The sequence below is a fragment of the Vicia villosa genome, linkage group LG5 (assembly GCF_029867415.1).
Source record: "Vicia villosa cultivar HV-30 ecotype Madison, WI linkage group LG5, Vvil1.0, whole genome shotgun sequence".
Lineage (NCBI taxonomy): Eukaryota > Viridiplantae > Streptophyta > Magnoliopsida > Fabales > Fabaceae > Vicia > Vicia villosa.
In genome coordinates, this window is record NC_081184.1 from 79,595,710 (window position 1) to 79,605,609 (window position 9,900).

At 37.0% G+C, this 9,900-nt stretch overlaps 1 non-coding gene across 1 annotated transcript; it reads right to left on the minus strand.

The window, feature by feature from the left end:
- Positions 1-5,951: 5,951 nt before the first annotated feature.
- Positions 5,952-6,058, minus strand: LOC131608364 (small nucleolar RNA R71). Its single transcript, XR_009285629.1, has one exon. It is a non-coding gene; the product is annotated as a small nucleolar RNA R71 (small nucleolar RNA).
- Positions 6,059-9,900: the final 3,842 nt, after the last annotated feature.

A 9,900-nucleotide genomic window follows, 5' to 3' on the forward strand; every position in this document is an offset into this window, starting at 1 on the left:
TTACTAGCTATGCTTTCAAGTTTGGAAGATAGAAGAATTACCATATCTTAAATCTCAATATTTGTGGCTTGGAGTTTTTCTTTTTCATCTTGAAGTTGAGTCAAGTCCTTCTTCTATGTTTCACTTATCTTGCAAACTTGTTCAGTTTTATCACAAAGATCTTTTTAGGAAATAGCTAACTCTTAATAAGATAGGTCTTTATTATAAGAGTCTTAATCAGATTCATACCTCCTTGTTAGGGCTATGGCCTTTTTTGCAACTTCTCTATTATTTTTTAGAGGATTATATGTTGTGAAAACTCTTCCTTGATCAGTATTGTCCCTTATGATGTTTTAGACATTTGGTCTAGTCTTTACTTTATTTAATAGTTGATTGAGCTCATTCCCTAAAAGTACAATAGCGATTGACAATCCTTCATCAGTGTTCATGTCATATTGATTTTTTTCATTTTTATTTTTGGAAGTTCTAAAGCTATTATCTTTCTCATTTTCAGTTCTGTCACTTATTATCATTTCAAAGGTGTGAAGTGACCCAATAATTTCATCAACTCTCATGTTGTTAATGTGTTGAGATTCTTCAATGGAAGTTACCTTCATGTCAAACCTCTTAGGTAAATACCTGAGAATTTTTCTGACAAGTTTTGCTTCAGACATATTTTCTCCCAAGGCACTAGATATATTTGCAATTTCAAGAATATTCATATGAAAGTCCTGAATGCTTTGATCATCATTCATCTTTAGGTTCTCAAATTTTGAGGTTAAAAGTTGAAGTTTAGACATCTTAACTTTTGATGTACCTTCATTAATTGTTCTGAGGATTTCCCAAGCATCTTTAGCTATGGTACATGTATTAATTAATTTGAAAACATTCTTGTATACTCCATTGAATAGAGTATTCATAGCTTTGGAATTTCCAAGAGCTAGTCTATCATCCTCATCAAAAAAATCTTCCTCTAATTTTAATGACACATTCCCATCTTTGTCCTTTATAATGGGATGATCCCATCCTTTCAGAATAGCCTTCAAGACTTTTCTATCCATGGATTTTAGAAAGGCAACCATTTTGACTTTCCACCACTCATAATTAGAACCATCCAACAAAGGTGGTCAGTTGTTGTATACTCCTTCTTTATCCATAGTACCAGCAAATATTCTACCTAGAGCTCACCCAATAAATAGAACAAGGTGTCAGCTCTGATGCCAATTGAAATTATAGCACTTACGCAACAGATGTCAAGATAGATGTTCTAACAACACATAATGTTCAGACAAATGTTATAACATCTGCTGACTTATAACACACTTAACAAAACTGAAAACTAAATGCAGAATGATAAATAACACAAGGAATTGTTAACCCAGTTCAGTGCAACAACACCTATTGTGAGGGCTACCAATCCATGAAGGAAATCTACTATTAGCAGTACTAGTTCAAAGCCTAAACAGTCTCAGTTTACAACTTATCTCCTAATCACTACCTAGTGCAACTTAAACCTAGAAATCAATATATAGATATGAGAAATCGACATCCAACTTTTAATTACTGCACTGATGAACAACAGTCACAGACCCCGTACCAAGGGAACCCAATAGAAAGATTACACTTTCCAATAAAAAATACTTAGTCAAGAACCTAAACTAAGAACAATACTTGATCTTATTTAAAAGCTTTGATCAAGGTATATAAAAGTGCAGTACATAAACTTAAATATCACACATAATTATTCACCCAGTTTGGTATCAACAATACCTACTCTGGGGGGCTATCAAGCAGGGATAAGTCCACTATGATAGTATCAATTTGAAGTAATATGCGAAAAACCTTCGGTTCACACGTAAACAACCTCCGGTTTACAGCTTTCTCGCCTAATCACTACATGTGATATACTTCTATCTAAGACTAACCTAGGTATGAGGCCCACCTCAACCCCCCTCAATCACACTCGTGATAATCAATTACAAAATGTTAGAAGACACGCTTCCAAAACACAGTCACTCAATGCTTAAAAGCTTATGAATGAACAGAAAACTTACAAATCAATGAAAACACCAAACTCTTATATCAAGATGATATTAGAGAGGCCTACAACAGACAAGACCGCACAAACCCTAACAAAAACTACAATGTAAGTTCCACACAAATACTAGGTTGGATGCTTGCTATTTAAAACAATCTTCTGGACTAGACTTGGGCTTCAAATCGCAGCAGGGCATTCAAGAAAATACTCCACAATCTTCTCCATGAAGATAAGGCTTCATTCATTAGTTTACTAAATATTCTCCATATTTAGAAACCAATCAAATATCTTGAAAACAGAGGCAATCTCTTATCCCTAAATCAAGCGCCACACAGGATTACATAATATTCCAAAATACTCTCCACCTATACATAAAACCGACTTCAATAGATCTAGACGTAACCTAATAGACACAATGTCAAATGGACCCTGCATAGGACATCATTCTCGAAATATATTCTTTTGTTGAAGTGAATAGAACATCTTGTTCAACTTGTTCCCATGAGTTAGTTTTACCAAACTTAATTCCATTCATAACACAGAGAATTAACAATCTCTCCCTTTGGCTTATTTTGGCTAAAACAACTTAACAACTTAATGTTTGAAAATAAATCAAACACAACAGTAATTCAAAGCCCTGTAGAGAATACGCATCAGAAATTCTACAATCAGAGATTGAGCAGAAAAATGAACATGCAAGACATGTTAGTAGTCAGTTGAATCTGCACACATTAGTTGAGATAGGCAATTTCCAACCAATCAGTATGATATTAAGACATTTTGTTTGACATCTCTACACACATGCCAATCCAGGTTCTCTTCACACCTATTAAGGAGAATCATAACACTCCCCCTCAGTTGCAACAACTCATCAGCAACACACTAGAGAAAAAAATAAATTTCTCTCTCCCCCTCCTTCAGTGGTTAGTGGTTAGTGTAAAATCATACAATATTACTCCCCCTTTTTAGCCATAATAGGACAAAGAAAGGGTAAGTAAGTAACCAACAAAGAGAAACCACACACAAAAATTAGCATATAATTAATAATGCTAAACAAATCTTGTGCCAACACTAGCAAGTTACACTGAAATTCCTAGATCAAACGGATACCCTTGATAGTAACAAGATATCGGAATCCTCACTGAAGTTGCACACTAGTCTCATTGGGAGAGAGACAGTGTTTTGATCTTTGTTCTTTCTCTCCAGTTCTTGACTGCAGCCCAGTCGATAATTGCTATAATTCTTCACACACACAGACGCCCAATTTGCTTCTTAATTTTCAAACTGAACTGCATCCAAAGCCTTTGTAAAATTATCAGCAAGTTGATTTTCTGTTTTCGCATGCTCGAGTGTTATGATTTTTTCTTCAACAAGGTCCCTAATGAAATGATGCCTGATGTCAATATGCTTAGTCCTAATGTGTTGAATAGGATTTTTGGAAATAGTTTTAGCACTCAAATTATCATAAAATAATGTCATAACATCTTGTGTGACATTGTATTCATACAGTATTTGCTTCATCCATAAAATTTGAGAACACCTGCTACCTGCTATTATATACTCAGCTTCAGAGTTTCAAGGCGATATGATAACACGATTTTATATCGTATATTTAGCTTGAAATCCGTAGATATTTATAGCATTTTCTGTTTATTATATTGTTTTATTATGATATTATGCGAGTATTTGCTTTGTTTCAGGTTTTTCACTCTTATTGAGACTATTTGTGAAAAGGAGAAGAAATGGAGCTAAAATGACCACTATTTGTGCCTAAAAGATGAAAAAGAGGTGTTGAAGTGAAAAAGAGGTGCAAAAGGAGACCCAAAGGCCCAAAGAGACAGACCAGCCCACGAAGGAGCTGGAAAGACCTAAAGAGCACGTGGAGACGCCCGTCTCCAACGTCTCTCTCTGCCACGGCACGATGAGGAGACGCCCATCTCCAGCTCTCCCTATATTTTCTCCACTTGAGACGCACGTCTCAAGTCATGTGCTGAGTCTCCCTATAGAAGTGGAGACGTGCGTCTCCGAGTTCTCAGCCCAGAATTCCTGCATTCACGGATTCCAACTGCAAAGCCTCGCCTATAAATAGAGGCAGATACTTCACTTCAACGGGTCCGATTTCCTGCTAACGAAGTGCTGCCGAAATTGTTCCGCGCTTGCTATTTTCTTCCTGCTTTCAATTAAACAGTCATATTTTCTCATAACAATTTCTACACCGTAAATTGTTGTGAACCTTTTATAAATCTAGCCTTACGTTAGATTTATCGTTTTTATTTCCTCGTTTTGAATTTCTGTTTGTTTAATTCCGAAGAACGATCCAGCCAACCTGTGGTGGAAGTTCGATACTTCAAGATTCAATTGCAATTTATTTTATTCAGGTTTATTCATTTACCGCTTTATTTTATTATCGTTATTGCATGATATATTATATGCCATTTAACATGCCTTTCATTATAAACCAAATTAATTTATGCATGCTTAACAGTATTAATATGTCTGGCTAATTAACTAAGATATCGGTATGTAAAGTAAGTTAACTGCGGGATCCGAAATAAATTGGCTTAATTATGTTTTATTAAATATCACTTGATTTTGGTTTGTATGTCTAATTTAATTAGTAAGTCTTAAAACCAATAGAGCGGAAGTTTGAGGGTTTAAGATGATCAAAGGTTAAAATCAATAGAGCGAAAGTTTGAGATCTTTAACTGGATAGTAGACATAGGACATTAGTTTTAAGGATGGCGAAAGCGTATTAAAACTAATTAGAACTTATTTATTTTCAAAAATGTTTTTACACCCGAGCGGGATGGCGAAAGCGTACGTTAGGGATATTAGCATGTTCCGAGTCAACAGAGCGAAAGTTTGAGATTAGGAGATTTAAATAGATAACAACTTCATAAAACGAGCATTTTATTAGTTACGTTGTTTCCAAAAAGCCTTTATAAAATCTAATGGGATGGCGAAAGCGTACATTACGAGTTAGGATAGTAGTCTAAATCAATAGAGCGAAAGTTTGAGAGGAGGGCTTTTAATCAATTGAATTAATAAAGATTTTTAATCAGATTATGCATTAGCCAATGGACCTTCGGATCGCATAAAGTTAAACGAAATACATACTGATATTCGTCTATTATTATATTTCTTAATATTCACAATCACTCTCCCTTAGGAACAACCAAAATATTAGTAGCCTTAGCTTTACATAGTAACCTTAGATAACGGTAGATCGATTCATAGTCCCTGTGGATTCGATATCTTTTAAAACTACACGACACGACTGTGCACTTGCAGTCATCAGATTAATAGACACGTAAAGTCGCGATCGAGTTTTTGGCGCCGTTGCCGGGGACTATTTAAGTCGATATCGTAACTCACTGTTACACCGTAGAGACTAGGGCAATTCTTTCCTTTCTTTCTGGATGATTATATGCCAAATACTCGCTCACAAGGAGGAGATTTAATACAACAAATTAACGAGATCGAACGTTTCATTAACGTCAAACGTCAAGCTCGCAATCTTCCCGAAGTAGCACCAATTCCGATTAATCAGGAATTGACCTTTACTGATCAAATCAATCAAATTACCCCAAAGTTAGAGATGGCTGCTATTCGTCCTCTTAGAGACTATGTCGCTCCTTCACGCGCTGAGCTGCACTCAAGTATCGCACCACCTGCGATTAAGGCGAACAATTTCGAACTGAAATCTTCGTTGGTACAAGCTGTTCAACAGAATCAATTCTCTAGAAGCCCTGCAGACGACCCCAACCTCTATTTATCTGTGTTCGTGCAATATGCTGACACACGTCACTTTCCCTTCTCTTTGAGAGATAGAGCTAGAGCGTGGCTTCAATCCCTACCTTTTAATTCCATAACTACATGGGACGAATTGAAGAGAGTATTCTTAGTGAGATACTTTCCGCCTAGCAAAACCGCTATGCTAAGAGGTCAAATCAACGGATTTACCCAGAAAGATAACGAATCACTCTTCGAAGCTTGGGAACGATACAAGGACATGCTTAGACTATGCCCTCATCATGGACTTGAACCATGGTTGATCATCCATACTTTCTATGGTGGTCTCCTTTATAACACTAAAATGACTATAGATGCCGCTGCTGGCGGAGCACTAATGGACAAACCCCATGATGAAGCATACAACCTTATAGAGAACATGGCACAAAACCATTACCAATGGGGTGGAGAACGAGCCGCTCTAGAGAAAACCCAAACCAAAGGAGGAATGTACGAAGTAAGTGGTATAGACCGCGTTAACGCTAAAGTAGACGCTTTAACTCAAAAGATCGAAAACTTAACCATCACTCCTTCAGCCACCGCTGCTGCCGTGGCACCTAACTGCGAGATTTGTGGATTAACTGGACACGCAGTTGCCGAATGTCAACTCTTGACTGGAATCCCATCTGATCAAGTAAATTATGCTCAAGGAAACCCTTATTCTAACACGTAAAACCCTGGATGGAAAAACCATCAGAAATTTTTGTATAAGAACAACAACGCGTTGTACGCGTCTGGACAAGCACCTGCTGTCCATCCTGGCTATCAAAAAGCGCCTGTAGCTGCTCAAAATGCCCCTAGGAAGTCGAATTTGGAAATCATGATGGAAAACTTTATAGCTTCCCAACAACAAACCAATAAGGACTTCCTAAATCAAAACATCCAAAATAGCGAGCAACTAAAACAATTATCGAACAAAGTAGATGCCTTAGCTACGCATAACAAAATGTTAGAAACTCAAATTTCACAAGTAGCCCAACAACAAGCACCTACTGCTGCCTCTGCTGGCACGTTTCCTGCTCAACCACAACCTAATCCTAAAGGACATGCGAACGCGATAACACTACGAAGTGGAACAAACTACGATGGACCTATCGATCCTAGAACTCAAAACGCACCCATGTCACAACAAGAGCCAAAGGAAACCAAAAAGACATCAACTGATGATCAAAGTGCTAAAACCAATGAGAACAACAACGAAGTGGAACCCGAAAAAGAGAAACCTTATGTTCCACCACCACCTTATAAGCCACCAATTCCTTACCCTCAGAGATTAGCTAAATCAAAAACTGAAGCGCAATTTAAAAAATTTGTAGAACTTCTGAAACAATTAAACATAACCATACCGTTCACAGAAGCCATAACCGAAATGCCTTCGTACGCTAAATTCTTGAAAGAAGTTCTATCGAACTAAAAGAAACTCGAGGATAACGAAACTGTAACACTTACCGCTGAATGTAGCACTATCATAAAAAATAACATGCCTCCCAAACTGAAAGATCCTGGTAGTTTTTCTATACCCTGCGTAATAGGAAAGACTATTATAGAAAAATCCTTGTGCGACTTAGGAGCCAGTGTTAGCTTGATGCCTCTTTCAACTTGTAAGAAGCTAAATCTGGGTGAGCTTAAGGCAACGAGAATGTCTCTTCAACTAGCTGACCGTTCAGTTAAATACCCTGTAGGAATGTTAGAAAATATCCCTGTTCATGTAGGCCAATTCTACATCCCAACTGACTTCATCATAACGGATATCCAAGAAGATTCTAACATCCCGATCATATTAGGAAGACCATTCTTAGCAACCGCTAGTGCAATTATAGACGTCAAGCGAGGAAAGCTCACTTTCGAAGTAGGAGAAGAGAAAGTAGAATTTATTCTTTCCCAATTCCTAAAAGCACCTTCTATAATTGACACATGCTGCTCTGCCGACATAATCGACGAGTGTGTAAATGAAATAAAATCCGAACCACATAAGGAAACCAAGATCCTAAGAATTCCTATACCGCCAATTTTTGAAGATGACAACTGGCGTGGGGAATATCAAGATAACCACCTGAGTGAATGTTTAGCATTGACTCCTGATCCTATACCTGGGCCTAAGAAACCTGCTATAGAACTTAAAACACTACCTACCGACCTTAGGTACGAATTTCTAGACGAAGAACTTAACTGACCAGTTATAGTTAACACCAATTTAGGACAAACCGAGACTGAAAAATTACTTACTGTCCTATGAAAATACCCAACCGCTTTAGGATATAACATATCGGATCTGAAAGGAATAAGTCCTTCCCTCTGTATGCACCGCATTATGCTCGAAGAAGATTGTAAAACCTCTAGGGAACATCAAAGGCGAATAAATCCCATTATGAGCGATGTGGTTAAAAAGGAAATCCAAAAACTGCTAGAAGCCGGAATAATATATCCAATATCCGATAGTAAATGGGTTAGTCCTGTTCATGTCGTACCAAAGAAAGGAGGAGTCACTGTAATCACTAACGCAAAAGGCGAATCTGTAGCACAACGTACCCAAACTTGATGGAGAATGTGCATTGACTATAGGAAGCTAAACAAAGCCACCCGAAAAGACCATTTCCCTTTACCATTCATAGATCAAATGCTCGGACGCCTAGCTAAACACTCATATTTCTGTTATCTGGATGGATACTCCGGATTTTTCCAAATTCCCATCCACCCTGACGACCAAGAAAAGACCACGTTTACCTGTCCTTATGGTACATTCTCTTATAGACGAATGCCTTTCGGACTTTGCGATGCATGATAGCAATATTTTCCGACTTCCTGGATGGAATAATGGAGGTCTTTATGGACGACTTCTCTGTCTGTGGAGGAAGTTTTGAAACATGTTTAGAGAACCTTGAATTGGTACTTAAACGATGTGTAAGCGTTAACCTAGTGATCATTGTATTTTGATACACGATCCTCTATGTTTATACTTTTACATTTCCGTGTTTTATTTTGGTTATTTTTCCCTTTTAATGTGTTTTTATAATTTAGTTTATTTTTATACTTATTTGATTTTCGTACTTAATTTTCAGCTTTAGCAGCTTTCACGAAAAAGATCATAACTGGAGTTTCAGAAATCCGATTGAGGCGTTCTAATAATCTCCGGAAAGCTAAGAGAAAGAGCTACAATTCTCGTGTTGGAGTCGAAGTCAGATTCTGAATTCATATTTTCCAGAAATTCGTTGAAGTTGCAGCACTAGTTTTTTATTTAGTTTTGGATCGTTAGTTTTGGGTCTGGGTTATGTCTGTTTGACCCAGTTGGGTTATGACCCGAATTCTAGTTTCTCTCTAGTACCTAGGTCTGGCCGTAGTGTTCATATCACTTTTTACTTTTCACCAAATAATTTTGAAAGCTTTGTACGAATGATGAGGAACTAATCCCCGAAGGCAATTTCTGCTGGTTACGGTTTCCAATACTTTGAGGTTTTTAATCTTTAATCCAATTTATTTTCGCTTTCGATATTAATCTATATGTCTTGTTTGCTTAATTCGAGTTATATATAATATTATTGATTTATACCGATTGATTTATGTTCCTTGACTTTTATCGTACTTTATCGTTGCTTAATCGTTAAAGTGTGTATGTTAGAATCACGTTTGCTTAATTCGTGATTGTGCTTAATCCGTTTGCTTTATTCGGAAAATAGGAATGAAATCTTATAATGTCAATTTCGCTTGTTAATTGATGTTGTAATCGGTAGGGGAATAGAATCTGCTTAGGGGATTGAAGTTTATTGAACCTATGATAAGTCGGTAACCGAATCAGTAGAATTGTCGTTTTAGCTTATTTACATAATCACTTATTTTAATCACTTTTTCACTATTTTATTATTAAATCAATCCTAAACCCCCCTTTAATTCAATTTACCGTCGGTTAGTAATAACTAAGAATCCTTGTGAGACGATATCTGAGTTGTCGTTACCGTTACTACAGTTTTTACAAAACACTCGTTTTTGATCCGTGCACGATAGCGGATCAAATTGGCGCCGTTGCCGGGGATTCTTGTGAATATTAACTGATTTTAGAGTCTTAGATTTAGTGTTCGTGCGTTTAGGCCGTAGTT